Source organism: Vanessa atalanta, chromosome 24 (assembly GCF_905147765.1).
Source record: "Vanessa atalanta chromosome 24, ilVanAtal1.2, whole genome shotgun sequence".
Lineage (NCBI taxonomy): Eukaryota > Metazoa > Arthropoda > Insecta > Lepidoptera > Nymphalidae > Vanessa > Vanessa atalanta.
Genome location: NC_061894.1, coordinates 4,302,278 through 4,321,785, shown reverse-complemented (window position 1 = coordinate 4,321,785; position 19,508 = coordinate 4,302,278). Strand labels below are relative to the sequence as shown.

The following is a 19,508-nucleotide window of genomic DNA, read 5'->3' as shown; positions in this document are numbered from 1 at the left end:
TTAACCGGTTTTTTTTCTAAAATACTGTTAAGTCACTTGTGTTATAAATAATAACAATAACAGTCAAAAGTGCTTTGATTAATGAAGTAATTTAATATGAAAGGTCAAAATTATTCAAACAATAATAAATTAGGGTTTAAATAAAACATGAAACGCGAGCGTAAAGCGCTTTAATTCGTATATCAAAGCTGTCAAATTGAATCGCATATTATGTTGTGGATTAGTCTAGAACTTATGATATCTCACTTAAATCCCGACTCATTTGAATTAATATTAAAACACAAAAACATTGGATTATGAACTCTATTCGACTGTATTAAGATGTTTTGGTTTTGCTTATATGATGTAATATAGTCGTGTTTAATATATCAAGGAAATTGTTGATTTCCTTTACGGGATACTGAAACTTGGTTTGTCACGATTTGATACATATTACCGGCCTTTACTGGGACAGGTCACGGTGTAATAGGTTTTCAATTAAAATTGAGTGATGTATGTTATAAAATACAATTTCACAGTTATTGTAAAGATTTATTGATGAATAAAATAAACGTTATGTTTTATGATTATCTATAAAAAAATATAGCGAAGAAATATACGCCGCCGGGGCGTTTAGCTGAGCGTTTGAAATCAAACTTACGAAAGCATAAATATTTTTTAATAAAAAAAGGCAAATATTTAAAACATTAAAAGGAGCAGGTTACCAATCCCTTACATATGTCAATTTAAATATTTATATATATATAATACATACTAATAGTACTACTTCTACTACTACTAATATACTAATAGTTCTCTTGGCAAATTGAACGCTATTTAAAAAAATGGAAACCATGATTATATTTTAACAGTTTTAAGTTTTACATTTTAAATATAGAGTCCTCAATTTTGGTATATTTTATTTTATTTCAACTTCGTAGTAATAGTTTTTTTTTTTTGTATTCTGAGTGTGTACTAAATATAAATGGTATTATATGTAGTTTTAATCATATGCATATAGGCTTAACTGCATAATTATGCAAATAGAATTGCAAATTTGAATTTTAATCTAATCATAATGGATTCAAGCAAGGGGGATGTATCGATTTTAATGCAATTACAATCAGTCTGGCCCTTGCAGTCAAAGAGATATAACTGCAATAGTGCATTATTGCAAATGACGAATGAACTTAAATAAAATCAAAGGAATATTATTCACTTCTATATGAAAAAGGAACCTTCTCGTTTCTTTATCTATATCTATAGTAATATTATAAATGCGAAAGTAACTCTGTCTGTCTGTCTGTCTGTCTGTCTGTCTGTCTGTCTGTCTGTTGTTCTTTCACGGCCAATGCGCAAACCGAATTATATGAAATTTGGAATGAAGCTAGCTTGAACCCTAGTAAAGACATGGGCTATTATTTTGTACCTAACACCTAATGACCTACCCCATAATCGGGAGCGAAACCGCGGGCGGCGGTTAGTATAAAATAAATATTTATTTGTTGTAAATATTAAATCTACTGTCTTTACTCATCAGTAGAAATCAATTCTTCAATTATTATAAAAGTATAGTAGGTAAAAGCAACTTCCAATAAATGACAAAACTTCTATCTGAGTCTCTTCTCTCGAGGAAAAATTTAGTGTTTCTTCTACCACGATGCTACGGAGAGAATTGATCGGAGAAGTTGATGTTTTCCATCATCTCCGAAAACTAAATAAATTAAATACATATTAAGAGCACATAATGCTTCCTTTATTTACGTACTCCATACCCTGTTCCACTTCGGCTACCGTCTTATCGTCTAGAGACTTACTCAGCATGGCAAAACCTAACTTGTACCTTTGCAGATCATGACGTCACAGGACGGTTCCAACTTATTACGGTTCAATTGAATATTTATTGAAACAGGAATGTATAATTAATCAAGACCAGTTGAATAGAAATATAGAATCTTTACAGTCTGATTATACTTCTCGTTCAATCGACGATTCCGTCCAATTACGTCAAAGGACTGCCCCGAAAATGTTATAAGGGAATTGATAAATTATGCGGACGGACGGCCTTTGAGATCATAGATCATTGTAACATTTGTAGAGGTGAAACAATGGGATAACATCGTTGACCGATAACGATTGAATAATATAATTTGTACAATTTATAAGCTTAGATTTTATTAATTACTTTGTACTGATTTCCGATTGGCTTTTCATGCGTGTAAGGGTCAAGTGTGGGGCATCCTTTATCCCCCCTGTACTCGTGACAGCGCGTATCAAAAATTTAACGATGATCGTTTGATTAGAACATGCTACATTTCGCAATTATAATGTTAGGATTATATTAATAAAGTTGATTATGTTTAGTTACATATAATTTATATTATAGTTAAAGGCATCACATAATAGATAAACAACATGAGTGTTTTTGTCAGTGCAACCAAATGAGGTCAAACTCGGAAGGGCTAAGGGGGTAGGGCAAAAAATAAACCCTCAGTCCACTGTAACGACACCCATGATTTGGGATAGGTTGACTATCGTGACACGGTAAATAATAACACTAGTGTTCCCAATGATTGAATGGTTAGATTTGAAATGTTACTTTTAATGCCCAAGCTCAGTAATAGCTATAAAAAAAACGGTTATCAAATTAGGAAAAGGATACGGAACAGTTATCGTCTTAGCCTATTTATAAAGATTTATGAAGATATTTAATGAGATAGATAGCGTCTTTAAATTTAACATAGTTACAAAAACAAGACTTATTTCTGCTGTACCGTTAAATTTATACAAACAATAAAGAAATTATGCCCATTGTTATATGCCGACATAATCGTATCATAAATTGTTCGTTTTGACGATTTTAAAGTGACTAGTTTTACATCGGCTATAAACAAGGGACTGTCACGTACCATACTCTATTGATATTGGATGTATTAAAATTGATATCCTAAAGCGATAAGTACGGTTACGAGGCATAGAAAGATATTGGGGTTTATAATTATTTGAGAAATTTTTTAAAAAATATTAGATTTTTTTAACAAAATCAGCAAGAGCAGATTGTCTTGTGAATTAAAAATACGATGGAAAATTTTATGCTTATCGAAAGTCCTGGGTAAGCGTTGCTCTTCACGTGCTTAATATCTGTTTTTAATTTATATCATTGTTAAAGTAAATTTAATTAATAATAATAAATCCTATGTCTTTAGTTTCACTGGCCTACACACCCTTAAAACCGGAAATAAACAATTTTTTTATGGCTTAGGTTGGCGGACAAGTATCTGCGCCACCTGATAGTAAGTAGTCACCACCGCCCATAGACAATGGCCCTGTAATAAATATTAACCATTGTCAACCTTGCATCGCTATTTCGTCACCAACCTGGGGAACTAAGATGGTCTGTCCCTTGTGTCTGTAGTTACAATCGCTCATTCTCCCTTCAAACCGGAACACAACAACACTGAGTACTCTTGTTTGGCGGTAGAATATCTGATGAGTGGGTGGCAACCCAAACGGGTTTGCACAAAGCCCTAACTATAATGGCATTCAACATCCCTATATTTGTGGTATTAAACCCCCTAGCTAAACCATTCCAAGCAAGTTGGTGTCCAACAAGCTGTTTGGATTTAAAGAGCGCTCAAATATATTTGAAGACGGCACCAAACCTAAAATAAGCTACCGGATTTTAAGTGCTATGCCACATGCCATAGGTACTATAATGCTATTTCCGATACGTACACTGGCTCACTCACAATCCAAACAAAACACGACAATGCTTCTTGTTCGTTGGTAGTAGCGATTGCTGTTTAGTAGCGGGATTGTGTCGTTTTAATATGGCAATTGTTCTATATTGTATCTTTATGCATTTTATCGCCAGCGAGCTAACATTAAGTTGCGTAACGTTCCGCACGAGATAAGTTATCCTCAGTATCCGGCGCCCACGCAGCGCGCGCCACGTTAGAGCCATTAGCCTTTTATTGGTTCGCCTTTGTATTGAAATCATATTAAGTACTCGATAAATTATGTGTCAAATTTTAATATTTACTTTATCAAATAACCAGTGACATATTTTATATCTTATATAAATTATGTTAAGGAATAAAATCATTTTATTCACACTAAAACATATATATGTGTTAATTGTTTCCCCTGCGTGGATTCACTAGCGTTTGAAGTACCTATTGAGATTATTAGGTTGTAGGTACTATATCTCATTTTCTTGTACCCCTAGAGGCCTCCTAGGTAAAATTATTGTTTAATGAAATTGTTAAAGCTGATAATGCTCTTATTTTAACAGTGATTGGGACATTATCATCAAATAATTAAAAAAAGCATATATAGTGGATAATTGTATAGATAGATAATATGATAGATTTTTCCGCTATATAAAGTAGAAAAATAAAATAATGTACAACGTATAAGTAAATGACTATGGCGTAATTGATATTAAAAAATCCGTGTAAATTAAAGTATTATAAAAAAAAAATAGTTTACATAAGTTTATATAAAACCACATACATAGACAGAGATAGAAAATAGAGGGGTCATAACGCTTTTTCCTAACGTGAATATTTCTTCCAGTTCATATAACTGTGACCAGCGTAAAATGACTTCGCTCCGATAATGATAATATAAAATTTTAGCTTAATAAATATCTCAAATCTCAATAGATAATAGATAAGTAACTTGGATGTAATTATTTACATCGCCGCCTAACTGCGCGTACCCGTGTTTCATAAGCAGACAGATTCGATCGTAATCTCATAACGAGACGAGACGATTCGGCAACAGCAACTATACCTACTTGAGATTAGCCAACTGCCTTGTTTGGCTTAAGGCTAACTTTGCTGCAGATTCTTTATATTCTGTTTTTCGAGGAATTCTCTAAAGTAGCTCGGAGTTAGATATAGAGAACTCCCCACTTTCATTTTCAAAAATCTACATCTCGTGACTAATATCTGCAGCCAACTTAGTACGTAATATACCCATATATACTAATATTATAAAGAGGGAAAAATTGACTGTATGTACGTTGAATGTACAGGGTAATCTTCGAAAATTACCCTTAAATATCATACCTATAATTGTAGCCGTGCGAAGCCTCGGATCGCTAGTACAAAAGATATTGATGAACATATTTGTGGCAAAAATTTGCTTAGAACTTCTGCGATCGTTCACCTCGAAAGGTCGTTACATCTGAATCTCTACTTCCACTGTGTAATGGGAAAGTTCAGACGTCAATTGTAATTCGTCTCTGTGTGCGTTAATCTTTGCGATGTCGTTAAATGTCGCTTAGAAGTTGCAGGAAACATCAAAAGATAAAGCAGTGTTTCACAAACTTTCCGCTATCTCAACTTCGTAATGCACGTAAGACTTTATGTCTTATATTTTGTACTTCCTTAAAATGTCAACACGATGACTTCGTACAAAACAATGCGACTTAAATATTTAACAAGTTTGTGACAAATGAAAATGTTTATAGCATCTGCATTCATTCATCAACTCATTCACTCGTAGTTGTCGTGTTCATCTGGTTATCGGGTTATAATTTTGCTTAAATAAATAAAGTAGGTTAGTTCTGGTTATATTAACGTCTATTCAATTGATTTGTCAAGACAGTCGTGCGGAGTCGTCATACACACTGGCTCGTTAAGAAAACATTTTTAGAACATTGATGCATCGCTAACTGGATCGCTATTATACTATCTGTACTGAGTTGTCGTACGCTGGTTCACTCGTATTAAAACCTATTAAATATCTTTTATATTAAAATGACGAATGCCTGGACAATTTTCACTTAGGATATCGATTAGGAAACGCGAGATTTGACATCAAAACGAGTACATGTTGCATGTGTTCGCTCGCTTGTGTGTCCGGTAAGGGGGGGGGGGGGGGGGGTAGAGGCGTGTGCGGCTGAGTAGTTGAGACGTGAAAGCGTAATAAACAAACTCACTTTAGCATTTATAATATTAGTTAGTACAGACATTGTAGGCAATAAATAAATAGTTACCGCTTAATAAATTAATAGTCAAATGTTACGCAAAACATCTAATAAACATAAATATACGCAGGTCTTTCACAAATTTAACTCTTATCTTTACAAATGGTATACGAGAGATTTATTTATACTTCATTAAAATGTTAGTAACGTGTTAATGTCGGGCTCAGCTGATAAATAGGTTGTGTCCTTTAAGTAAAGGCTTTACGTCAATATTGCGTATTTCAACTTTAAACGAGTAACTCTGGAACATAAAGATGTAAGCCAATTGGAAAGGCATCTCGTTACAAAATCGTGAGAACGCGGAATATGTTGTTTGCGTTCAGAAATTGTCAGGTGTTGACAATTAAACGATTTTTGATCTTGTAACTGTAAAGTTGCTGATACACGTACGAACTTTATATAGGCGGTTTTAATGATCGTGAATTTAATCAGTTCGATGTCGGTGACACACGCGAAGCTTGCTCACATGGTATTGAGATGTCGTAGATAAAAGGAGCTTTGTGTTATTAAGGAGTTACAGCACATCATGTTGTGAAAAAGGTTTTGAGAATGGATGTGGATGGATGTAGCGGTAGGGGACGACCCAAGAAACGATGGATGGATTGTGTGAAAGACGATATGGTTAGAAGGAATGTTACTTGTGAGATGACGTTCGACAGAGAAGTATGGAAGAACAAGACATGCTGCGCCGACCCCAAGTAAAATTGGGATATAGGCAGGAGGATGATGATATACATACATACATATATATTATGATAATAAAAAAAATTAACCTCATGAGATGTCGAAATTAAAGCTACATTACAACTGTTTATAAACATAAATAATGACGAATATTGTCGTAACGCCATCACAAACCTACGCGTATTGCGAAATTCAAGTTTTCAACAATTGTATTTGTGGCCGTTTTAAAAAAAAACATATGGCCTCGGTTTGGAGACGAGTGTAGGCGTCGTCCTTAAAAAGAAATGCTGTCCGGCTCGAAGGACCAGTTACACATATTGACAATGGTTGTGTTTTAGTTCGATCATTTGACAATAATGTTTATTTTACGTATAATTATTATAATAGTATATGTAATTGTTAAAATAATGTTTAAAACATTCTTGTCAATAATCTGCTTTAGATTTCGATGTTGAAAAACGAGTAACTACTGAGTTTCTTGCCGGTTCTTCTCGGTAGAATGTACATTCCGAACGGGTGGTAGCTTTACTTTAAATAGTTTGTTAAATGACGATTCAAAAGCCTACTCGAATAAAGTATATTTTGATTTTAGCTTTAAATAATTTTGGTAAATAAAATACATGACTGACTTAAGTTAAACACATCACTTACAATAATTTATACAGTAATTAGAATGCTGCTAGGCAAACGTCTTCTCCTTTTTAAGAGTAGTACCAAGCTGTAAACGTCCTACTGCTGGGCTAAAACCTTCTCTCAGATTAAGAAGGTTTGAGCTGCTAAGCTTATTCGTCGTTACACGCGTGGCTGATTTGCATCCAACATATACCTCATGGTGTTTTTCACGTCTGCCGAGATATATACGTAACTTGTAGGTAATAAGTTAGAATTACGAGTTTGAGCCGTCGTTTAAGACCAATTTTTATAATGATAAAATTTGATAAACAAAAACTGTATTTATATTAGATTTCGTTAAAAGAATATCACATATATATGACGACAGCGCACAAAGCACAGACGTTAGCACAGATAAAGAGAGAGTATGGATAGAGAAAAGAAGTTTAAAAATAAACGATGCAATACATGGGCTAAAAATAGTATGTAAAACTCATCGAATGTTCGCAACGACTGGCACATCGCAAACGGCTGCGGGTAGACGAGTAACAAAAGCGATCGTCGCCCGATTCGCTGCATACTACGTGTTACGCCCGAGTATGCTTGTGAATTAAATTAAATTATTATTAGTGTTCAGTGCAATTATGTTGTTATGTGGTATGTCTGTTATGTTGCATGTGTATTATAAATGTTGAAATAAATATATAATAAAAAAAAAACTATCGAGATGGGACAGCGGTTAGATATACGTTGATCTAAACCGGTCCAGTTCCATTCATTATATATTTTTGCTAATAAATCATTTCGTATTCGATGAGTCTTGAACCTGCCAGACAAACTATCGCTTGATAGATGACTAGATACACAATAACCTATGCTAAAATAAATATTACCAAATTAGGTACGCTTAGTATTATGTACTATTTTATGTATTGTGTCGTTTTAATGAGATGTTCTAAATTAAAAAAAACTGTCGTTGGAATTCGATATTAATCCGTATTAAACGAAAGATATTTTTTCTACTTGAATATTATATACCTTCTTTCAGAGACAATCGGCACAGAGCCCTACCTAAAATAATTTATAAAGAATGCAACTGACAGTCACAAATTTGATATCATCGTGAAAGGTGACGTCACTTTCTTGACCACGTCACTCAGTTTTCGTTCTACAATAATCTATAAAATTTCAGTTATATGTATTAAATATCATTTTAATCGATCAAATAGTCAAAATTATTTATCTCGAACAGATGCATTTTTATACATAAGATAACATCAAAGGTTAATCAGTCAATGAAATTATTTCTGTTAAAAAAAATTTCGTCCGGGTATTATTTATATCTTAATATCGTTAAGTAAATTAACAATATAACTGTGAAATTAACATTAAAATTCGCGCCGGGCTTAAGTTACGTTCAATGTACCGAGTTATGTATTATACGTGTTAACTTGCAACTTTGTAATAATTATAAGTTGCGCTCCTTATGTTCTTGTGTAATCTTACTTCTTTGTGCTTTTTTTTTGACATGCTTGAAATTGCATTAAGATTTTTTTGATACTTAAATATGACATATTTTTCGAATTTGTTCCCATCTTACAAAAGTTGTGTTAGGCCCAAGATAAATGTTTTATGTTATTTTTTGTTTTAGTTATAATTATATATAATTTTATTTTAATAATAGTTACTTTATGATAGACTAGACAAACATGCAGAATTTCTCGCGCTAAATTTGTAAAACTTTACGTATAGCACACAAACCGTCAACCTCCTTTTACGCCCTCGAGGGGTGAATTATAAGCTTATGTCCTTCCCCAAACCATCTCCATACCAAATTCCATCTAAATCAGTTCAGCAATTTAAACGTGAACAGGTAACATACAGAGTTGCTTTCTCATTCATTAGTTTGTAACAGATTATGTCAAATCAAAATATAATTAATTCAAACAATTTTTGAACCGACACGTTACAAGATCAAAGCGGTAATTTTAAGTTACCGCCGTTTCACAATGCAGATTCTATCGAGAAAAACCGGCAAGACACTCATTTTAATAATAGTGCTTTGTTTTAATTGTGCGCAATCTATTTTTTGTTCAAGCTGGTCACTGAAAAACTTTTAAGTAGTCGTATCGTTGATATTTATTACACGAGTAACCTTGGGGCAAGATTCTAGTTCATTAAAAAGACATACCGAAGTTTTCTTTTATCTTTTTTTTATATAAATTAGTACCGTCTCGTGGTATTGCGACTTCTCACAATAATTATTAAAATATCCTTTAAAAAGGTATTATGAGACAATTTAAGTTTGTATTTTATTAAGTTTGTCTCTGTGTATTAAATATAATATAATTCTTTTTAAATATATATTTTAATTGTTGTCGCTCATTTATAAGAAAATTAAATGCATCGCCAGACTATTTCGAAGACACGTAAGAAAAAGATTTAACAATTTCTCACGCGATTTCTATTCTAGATTTATGGGATTCGTAATAACAATAAAATGATAGCCCGGGTCACTGACCCACCGTAGTAATAGTCGATAAAGTGTTTAGTTTATTGGCTAGGTCTGCACAACAGATGTTTACACTGGCGCGTATAGTTTTTAATAAAATTGCCGCTCTGGCTGCGCGCCAGCCGATGCAATCGCCAATATGGTGTTCGCCTGAACGTTGGAAGGACCCATCGCTTTATATGCCATATCTATGCTACTTGTACAACACGTAAATTAATCTTAAATTAAACTTCGAATAATAATAATCTCCTCATTGTTAAATGAATAATTTATAAACAAGTTTTTTTTTTTATTATTTCTTATCTTCACTATATATTTAAAAGCTTTCTTACAGTACAGTATACTATAAGTATATGCTAAAAATAAAAAATATATCTGTAAGTTAAAAATTTGGTCGCCCAACGTGGGGCTCGAACCCACGACCCTGAGATTAAGAGTCTCATGCTCTACCGACTGAGCTAGCCGGGCTTATGATCGTTTGATGAAATTGTTCATTAGTATACAATATTTGTTTTCGCTGTAAATAAATATAAATAACACGTAGATAATTACAGATATACGTTACAGTAAATAAATTATTAAAGCAACGCCTACGGTTACTCGCGAGTATTATATATTGTATTTAAACAGTGGGTTGTTGAACTTTCCACGACTATTGCCAATTCATCTATAAAACGTCTAACAATTTGTTTTCTACTATTGATAAACAAACAATGGTTGACTTAGGGCAATCGTAACGACATTTTGAGTGCCTTTTGTTTTGTCAATTCTATGCAAAGTATTTTGATCGCAGATCGAAGTTACGTAGACAAGAAAATATTATTTTACAATAAATTATATATTTTTATAAATATATAATAAAGTACCTTTAACAACATATAAATTATTAAATATTTTTCTAACAATATTTGAGAAAAATACTCACATGGTTACATAAAGTCCAATCTATAGTGCGCTGAAATAACTCCCTTGGATATTATTTAATGAAGTGGGTATTCTTACATTTGTTTCACAGTACGTTAACGGCTACATTATATATATTTACAATAATATCACTTTTTGAAAGAAACTGTAATAATCAATGTATTGACACGATGTGGAAAAGTAAACTAATAACACCTACTTTCCGGCTTCGCGAAAATTAATACATCTTTCCTGGGGCACGGTATTCGTTTCTATAATAAGAATCCACAGTTAGGTTCAACTATACAAGGTACATTTATAAATAAGGCGTATTACTCAATACAAGATTATATAAATGATAAAAAAGCGTGGTCTTAGACTTTATCGATTTCTAGGTAGGATAAATTTCACTTCACTGGTCATACTCTGTAATTAAAATGGTGGGAATGAGTAAGTACTGAGTTTCTTGCTATTTCTTCTCGATTCAGAATCTACTTTCCGGACCGGTGGTACCTTAACATTTAATTCAACACTGTAACTTTATTCAAAAGTATTACAACGGGAATGTAATTACAGATACATATTTATAATGGATTTATTTACAGTTCATTTGAAGCGACACATACCTACACAAGACGAAGAGAAAGGAATGCTTGCGTAGATTCCATGCTCGAATAAGCGCGCGAATATACTACAATACCCGTTGATTTATCCATCAATGTAGTGCATATGCTCGCGCAGACGCGTTTCTGCGTTTCCTTTTGCACCTCTATCCGCTTTCGCCTTCCATGCTCTCGAGATTCAGTTGCTTAGTTTATTAATTTCAGATTTTGTTTGATGTATGCAATGTTGTTAATTAATTAGCAATGAATACTGCGCTGTGCTTCGTCAAATGTACAACGTATTTTTATGATTCGAAAAATCCGTCCTCAGTCAAATTCAAAACAAAAAAACTCGAATTACTCTCGGGTATTCTTTTGAAATAGTTGCCTACATAATTTAATATCTTGCATCGTAATAATATGTAGACGCTTTTTAAGGGCGAAAAAGTTTAATCATTTCCGACAAAAGGTTCGATTGTTGAAATGTTGGTAAGTACTTGGTGGTAGGGCTTTGTGCAAGCCCGTCTGGGTAGGTATCACCCACTCATCAAATATTCTACCGCCAAATAACAGTACACTGTATTGTTGTGTTCCGGTTAGAAGGGTGAGTGAGTGTAATCACAGGCACAAGGGACATAACATCTTAGTTCCCAAAGTTGATGGCGCATAGGTGATGTAAGGAATGGTTAATATTTCTTACAGCGCTTTTGTCTATGGGCGGTGGTGATCACTTACCATAAGGTGGCCCATATGCTCGTCCGCCATCCAATGCGATAAAAAAAAATGTTATCGAACAATGCAAATATTTCGATTATATTCTCTAGTCGTTTTCATGTATTAGTTAAGGCCTAAATGTATATTAATAAATCAAATAAACCGTAGTCTATAGTAAATTATCGTTTAAAATAACACTGTCCGCCCACTGCGTTGTTTATATCGAGTTTACAAGAGTAACATCTGTAAGTATTTAGAATTGTTAGCATAAATTTCACTTGGTGACTTTTATGCATAATATATTTTTTTTCTTATTTGAATATGACAAAGGCACAAACTTATACGGTTTAAAATTAAAAATAATTACTGTAAAAGTCATGACCGCGTGAAATGGTGGGAAGAACGCCAGCGGTATTTATTCGTTTTTTTAAGTTGCCAAATAAACTGCGAGTTTATTTTGACGTGAAGATTGTCTCTTATCTATGTATGTTTTTTCATGGTTTAAAATATATTTTATACATTTTGAAGGATACACTTATGATTTTACTTTGCCTAGTTCCATTAAATTCCATAGATAAACATACTTATGATAAACAAAACAATATTTACAAGAATTGAGGTCTTTGATATTAATAAATATAATTGCTCACATCGCCGTCGCCGGATACAAATTTATTAAATACAAAAAAAAATTTATTATACCTTTAAATGTGTCAGTTGTGGGGGTACGAAGGTCTAAGACAGATTTTATCTGAGTTTCATTCTAGTGTTCTTGACAGCCGTTCATTCTGGGAAAGACAATTGTAAAAATAGAGAGAATATACTGCCTTTGAGTTTTCCAGAATTGTTATTGTTTGATATTTTATGAGAATTGAACACTCATAAGTGAATCGCAATCAGTTTTAAATTATGGTATTATATTCACAACATATATGTGTATCATTAATATATCTGCGTAATTTCATAGCCGATATTAATTGATATCGATCGAGAATATTAAATAACTCGATGAAAATCTGGCTTCACTCGGGTGAAATAAATAAAACTAAACAAATACTTTCCATATATATTTTTTTTAAAACGTTGTGATTACATTCATTTAAATTTTATATTTAAGTTTGACGCAGTGCTCTGAACGCACCCGTAAACGTCAAACATGGCCGCCCGTGGAACTGTCATGTCATTGAATTTCATGGATTTAATATCGAAATATCTCGATTAAACTAAGTTTGCGGATATATATTGTCAACTAATAATCTTTTTTTTTTTTTAACGATCGGTAATGGTGGATAAACCTGTACGAAATTATTAATATAGAAGATATAATAATTTGTTTAATTTTGCCGCGACATAAACAAATTTTAAAATTTTAATTAATTTACATCTGACGTAGTTGCACAGCGTTTATCGATCATTTTGGAAGTAAAGCATTGGTTCTTTATAATGCCTTGTATTTTCAACAGTAGTAGAAATATTACTAATGAAACCAGCCTACCTTTCTGTCATAATGAAAATGACTTATGTTCGTGTGATGGTATTTAACCTTACATGAATTAAACGACTGTTCTGATACGCCCATATATAGTTAATACGTTTGACGACGATTGATATGATATCAGTGTTTCTTAATTAATTTATTTTATTGACACATAAATATTTATTTATTATCAATGTATTATTTATGTATGAACTTATGAATACATACGACACGAGAGGTAATGAAATGTAACCTTCGGTAAGTCACTGTAGTAGTAATTTCCGGCTAATCCTATCTCTTAACATTAAAGAAATACTCTGTTGGGATCCATTGATAACTTTAGAGCTTATCCAAAAACGCTACTACCAAATGCTTCGGTGGATACAAGAATGTTTGAAAATGAAAAAAGAAGATTGGAAATTAGGAATGGAATCAAAATGGCGCCATCAAACACTAGGCTATGTGCCCCTGTAATTGGAGGCCTTTAAATTATGCATCTAATAGCATTATTTGTAGCTGAATATTTGCACCGAAAAAAACTTTTTTCAAATCTCACTATAGCTGTATCTCTTAATTTTTTATAGTATAGACGGTATAGGTAGGTAGTATAGGGACGGATAAACGGACTATCTGATGGTAAGTGGTCACCACAGACATTGGCGCTGTTAGAAATATTGAATATTTCTTACATCGCCAATGCGCCAAAACATTGGGATCTAAGTTGTTATGTCCCTTGTGCCTGTAGTTACACTGGCTCACTCAACCTTCAAACCGGAACACAACAATACTGAGTATTGCTGTTTAACGATTATGAATTGGTTGTAACTACTTAAACGGGACTGCACATAGCCTTACTCAATTTAAAGAATACCTAAACACAAAGACTGTGTAGTGAGTAAGTACCGTAGTTTTGTTATTTTTTACTTAATTAAGCATTATTTAATAATTTACAGTTTCCCGCAGTACCATTAACGAGTTCATTAATTCTAGTGTATTAAATGCCTTGATCTAGTCTAGTTTTATATCTAGATCATGAAAAAAAATGAGGCCGTTTCATTGTATATATATGCACATTATTTATTCTTGACTATTATTACGATTGTAGAAGTATTGTTTATCAAAAATCGGTGAACTATGTCGCAAGGCAATTCAAATTGTATCCTGAAATATCGATCGTGATTCCTGTTAACAGGCAAGCACATGAAACTCAATGTCAATCGATTATAATTTCTTATAATGTAGCGACCTTTTTTTTCTCGCTGGAAAAACGCTTCACGCGTTTCCCCCACGTGGAAATTCGGGGGTATGTGGGACTCGCTGGTGCCCAGGTCGCCGAGTGCGCCACGGCACAACGGAATACCCACTAAAAAACCAGCGGTACTGTCCGCCTCGTCGATGACGGGATCGCTTTCGCATGCTACCATGACGCCCTAAAAAATATACGGGTAAATTGGTCAATGGGATATTATGGTCACAATCGCTCATAGACATTGCCGCTGTAAGAAGTACCTAGTCAATACCCAACCAAACCTGGGAACTAAGATGTTATGTCCCTTGTGCTTGTAATTACTCTGGCTCATTCATTTTAAGCCGGAACACAACAATACTTAATATTAATGTCTGACTGTAGAATATGTGATGATGGGTTGGTACCTAACAAGACTGGCTTGCATGAAGCCCTATCACCATGAAAACGGTCTTAAAAAATGGTCAAAAACGTATTTTGCGACAATTTAAGACTATGTATTTTATCGAGTTAAAAAAGCCCTAACAAGTAAATAATAAAATAGATTACCAAAACCAGACCATGTCTGTGAAAATTTCTCATTAAGTTATATATCTTGTAGTTGGAGAAGTATTGACAGTAAGTTGTAATATTTCTTACTGATGATGTCCATGGCCGAAAGTGACCATTTAAGAACAGATTAATTTTATACCGATATTAGGGCTCTGCCAAGTCGCTTCCCGTTCCATATTGTGATATTAATATAAAACAATTAATCAAAATATTATTAATAATAAAATTACAACAATAACTGATTAAGTCTGTAATCAGTAAAACAGTGTGTCTTTTTCTTACGAGTGTGAAATAATTGATCACAGAAAGAGATAAATTTAAGTAAATGACCAAACCATGAGCAAAAACTAAAATTTATAAGTAAGGATGACTGATGATTTTTGAATATCATGCTCCATCATCTTTATGGATAGCAGTCACAAACCCAGAGTATTTCCAGAGCCTGTCTTGTAACAGTTCAGATTCGAGCATTACATAAACAAGAAGGCCTGCGCGTTGATGATACTATAATTTTCTACAGCAGTAAAACAAAAGAACTTAGCGTAACATCGCTTCATACGGGTGTAAAAACTACTGACTCAAACTACTGACTGCAGATGCTTAAAATCGAATCTTAGATTTTTATATAACAGATCATTTGTCAGTCAGTGACGCAATACTGTAACGTAAAGCGTCAATAGCGCAATGGTTTACAGAACGCCTAGCTGTTTAAAAAGTCGCAGGATCGATCCTGACCCCTTGGACTATTCTCGTACCCAATTCTAACACAAGTAATAAGCTTAAAAGGATGGTAAATAGTAATATTTGTAAATCCTTCATTAATGTGGAACATTGATATTATTATTTAAAAAAAAATATATGTTGCTCAAAATCAGTTTCAGTACAGAGGAGTGCTGCCAGTGAGGAACAACCCTATCGCTTGAATTATAAATACGATTATACGAACAGCTATTGATTATTATTAAACGTTGGAAATCTAATGAATATTAAATAGCTTAATAGCTTTAAAATTAATACCACAGATACAATATGTCTTACGGAATGTTAAATGACTGTTCGTATCTCGGCCGGACCTTTTCTTCGAGTTTAGATTACATTGTCACAGATCGTAAAGTTAATCATCCACTCGTACAAAGCGATAGCGATAAATATTTCAATGCTATTTATGACCGATATTGTAAATGTGAAAGTATGTCTATTTCGATCTCTGTCACGTTCGAAAGTCTGGATTCTAATTATTTTGCTCAATGTCGCGGAATAGGGACACTTTTTTCGTATAATTAGTAATACCGATTTTGATGACAATTTTTGCGTTTGTTTTCGTATGTTCTAAGGTGGTCAATCATCTCAATTTCATTGATATTGGACATACTTCAAGAAAAGAGCGTACTCTTTCCTGAAAGGCCGGCAACGCACCTGCAAGCCCCCCGGTGTTGCAGATGTCCATGGGCGGTGGTAGTCACTTTCCATCAGGTGAGCCTCCTGCTCGTTTGCCACCTATGTCATAAAAAAATAATAATTATGCAATTTATAATAAAGGCATACATTTAGATAATTCTGACAGAATTTACTTTTTTTCTTGCATAAAAATATTTTAATGAATGTTTTTTTCGTATTGAGAACGAATGATTTTATCAAATGATATGTTCTACGCCTAATAGTACGATCCACACATGACTAATTTTTCATCACCTTAAAATACTGGATGTGTTTAATGATAGATACTAAAAATAGCCGAGAGTATTAAATAAAAATAGACTAACCTAACCAAATAACAATCAGACGATATTGTTTATTTATGTAAAAAGTGATTACTTATATATAATTTTCGACCTCTATAATTTTAAGTTTATCGCAAAGGTTTAATATCGATGCACGGAAAAGTTTAATAAATAATCAAGTTCACAGCATGGTACTACTTATCCGATGAATTATCAATCGAAGCGTAAAAATATTTAAAGTAAACGCGATTAAATAAAGCAGGGCTACGTCAATACTCCATTAAACCTTGCTGGACTCTGCAATCAATCACAACGATAAGGACTTCATATATGGTCACAGACAGATGCAACAACTTAAACAAGGCGGCAGCTGCGTCAGCAAATATAAACCTGACTGCCTTGTTGGTCTAGTGGCTAGATATAACGCCAGAGATCTCAAGGTTCTGAGTTCAAATCCCACATCAGACCCAATATATCGGATATTGGGTTTTCCCGTCAAGAATTTTCAGTAACAGCCCGGAGTCTAGAAATTGGAAGTGTGTACACTCCAGTGTCTCGGAAGGCACGTATTGCCAATTTTTTCTCGGTCATTCTTTCCGGTCATGTCAGATTTTCCATCCCGTTGGATTATGTAAGAGAGGGGGGACAAGGGTGCTAAAAATTATATGTCTGTTTGTTTTTCTTTCGCTGTCAAACCACTCAACCAATTTCATGGAATTTTGTATGGAGCAAGTTTGAACCGTAAGATGAACATAGGACTTATACTTGTTATGCCTAGCACCTGACAACAATACCCTAAAACGCGAGCGTAGTTGAAAAACATGTAACAAGTATGTGCAACGCATTTAAGGCTAGATCTTTTAATAGAAAATTATTCCAGACAACCTTTTAGGTTAGGACGTTTTAAAATTGAGATCAAGTATCTGATTCATTTATTTATACATACATTCATACCAAAAATTACATTACAATATTATGTATCTGTAAAATGTATACAGTATAATTTAACGATATACATTAACAAAATATTATCAATAACGGTTCAGTAATACTAATAACGAATACAGAAGCAATTCATTGTTCAGACACAATGAGATGACTGCCCGATGTTTATAGACTATGGTTGAAATTTTTCAAAAAATTATCAAGCAGTCGTAACGTGTCTTCCTTAAACGATGACACTGAATCATAAACGTAATAAATTGTTATTAAAAACACCGAGAATTAATTGCTTCGTCTGAAATGTAATCGCTTCAGTGCTACGACCGGTGGTTTTCCTCATTTATATTTAATGGAAAATATTTTGAGATATATCTGTGTATGAGTTAATTTAATATGGGTGGTCCTTGTTCTGTAACATTGACTTCAGTTGGAGGGGATGCGTGTGAGCCAGCACGTCGTGCTGATATTGTATTGTCGGGTATTCGACAAGAATTTTTTTAAAGTGACACGTCATGAAATGCGGTTTGACACTTAGTAAGAAAAAAACCGATGTATACTACACAGACCAATAGTCCATTGCCTAGTTTAAATTAATTGTTTGAATTATATATATATATTGCATTGTTTACTAATTTAAAAATACCTCATAGTAAATGTAGTAACAATAGCCATTGTTTTCCTATATATGTGTATTACAAGTATTAATAATATATGTTAACGAAAACATTAATTGTTCTCGTCATCGTATTTACTTATTCGGTGGTAGTACTTTGTCTAGGGGCACTACCATTCCTCATCACATAGTCTATCGCTAAGTGGCAATACTACTCTTTGGTGTATTATAACACAATGTTCCCAAAGTTAGCTAAGCAATGGCGATGCTAGGGATGGTAAGTATTTCTTACAGTGCTTAGGTCTATGGGTCAAAGCCACAGTTTACCTTTCCGTCGAATTTCATTACGGTTTCATATTTTGTTTAGTCTTGATGACGTCATCAATATACAGACTTAATCCCGCATTACATTACAACATTAGTCTAATAATGATGGAGAAAGGAAGCAACTAATGGTAACACAGTGTATATATGGTGTATCTAAGTTGAGTTTGATTCACTCACCAAGTCCACCAATCGGAATTGCGTTATTCCAGTATACTTGATTATATTTATTTAGAGCAGTTTTAATAACAAGTGCCGAACTGAGAAAAGACGTGCAATTGTATTAAGGGAGTTCTTATAGAATAGCTATAATATAAGAACTCACTTCGTATCTCACTAGTGAAATGTTGTAAGCTGATTTACGGTGATACACTGTTTTGATACGTATATCATTTAATTATTATGGTGAATGTCGCATATCGACGCAAGTCACTTATCTTCGAATCTATTCTCACGTCTGCTATTTCAGTATAAATAAAACTAGTTTATATTCAACAATTAAAAATATTGCCTTTAGTGTATTTTTTTTATTTACTCTGTACTCATTTATGGTTATACGAGAGCGTTTTAATAAATCTTAATTAATCGATTTGTGCCAGCCGTCGGTCGATATCGATGGCTTGCTTGAT

At 33.4% G+C, this 19,508-nt stretch overlaps 1 protein-coding gene and 1 non-coding gene across 5 annotated transcripts in view; one reads left to right on the top strand and one right to left on the bottom strand.

Annotated features, from left to right (window-relative positions):
- The window catches only part of LOC125073613 (focal adhesion kinase 1), a 163,998-nt gene that overhangs the window by 78,420 nt on the left and 66,070 nt on the right, over positions 1–19,508 (top strand). The window lies entirely within an intron of this gene.
- On the bottom strand, positions 10,181–10,253 carry Trnak-cuu. Its single transcript has one exon. It is a non-coding gene; the product is annotated as a tRNA-Lys (tRNA).